Source organism: Elephantulus edwardii, unplaced genomic scaffold, assembly GCF_000299155.1.
Source record: "Elephantulus edwardii isolate Elephantulus edwardi_28Jun2011 unplaced genomic scaffold, EleEdw1.0 scaffold00058, whole genome shotgun sequence".
NCBI lineage: Eukaryota > Metazoa > Chordata > Mammalia > Macroscelidea > Macroscelididae > Elephantulus > Elephantulus edwardii.
In genome coordinates this window covers 14,776,453-14,777,674 of record NW_006399808.1, presented here as the reverse complement: position 1 = coordinate 14,777,674, position 1,222 = coordinate 14,776,453, and positions in this window count along the sequence as shown.

Genomic DNA, 1,222 nt, shown 5'->3' with positions numbered 1-1,222 from the left:
TAGATGAAACTGTTGGCAAATGTCAATCTTTTCTCCATCTATCATGATAGTGCCTAATGACTGAGTGGTGAAGACTTTTGTTTTTTTCATGTTGCGATATAATCCATTTGAAGGCTGCAGTCTTTGAACCTTTGCAGCAAGTGCCTCAATATGCCTTTGCTTTCAGCAAGCAAGATAATGTCATCTGCATAACGTAGGCTGTTGATTAAATTTCTTCCAATACTGATGCCACACTCTTCTTCATAAAATTCAGCTTCTCTAATTACTTACTCATCATATAGATTGAATAGGGATGAAGAAAAGATATAGCCCTAACACACATCTTTCTCAATTTTAAATCATGCACTGTTCTCTTGCTCTGTTCATATAACAGTTTCTTTATTATTTAATTTATCTTTGTTGTAACTTAGTTTTATGGTTGAGATTTGGAAATATAATGCAAATTAGTTGGTAACTAAGAGACCAATATCAATCTCTCTCTCTCTCTCTCACACACACACACACACACACACACACACAAACACATACGTTCAGGTCTTTTGTTCATAGGGTCCTCTATGTGTCCTCTACTACAACTTGACGGCAGTTAACAACAACAACGAGAAAACTCTGTTGGCCTATTGGATAGAAAGGTATGCTACCAAGCCAAAGCTAAATTATTTTAGTCTGCAACCCTCAGGCCTGGTTTTAATTGTTTTTGGTCAAGCATTCTTCTAAGTGCTATATCACTGGTCTGTTCATTTGCTGTACAGAGGTAACTCATGTTGCTGTGATGCTAAACAATGTGACACTGAGGTGACAAATGTGATAATGGTTATCCATGGTGGACAGTGTTTGGTGAATTTCCCCGATTAAAACAGGCTTGGAAGCTGGAGTGGCATCCACTTCCAAAATAGCTTGCCTCCAGAGACTCTATGAACTTGGAGAAACGATATTTAGGTGTTTCATTCATAGGGTCACTATGAATTGTCTATAACTTGATAGTTAACAATAACAACAACAACAACAGTTCATGTATTGCTACAAAATAATAATATTAAAGGGAACAATGGATTTACACAGTGTCTGTGAAAATGGATTGAAGCAAATCAGAGATAATGAGAATGATGCAGGATAAGTCAGGTTCCTGATCTACTGTTCACAGGGTCCTTATGAATCATAGTTGACTTCATTACACCTAACAACAACAACAACAATAGGTTGAATTATTTATACAAAAGTA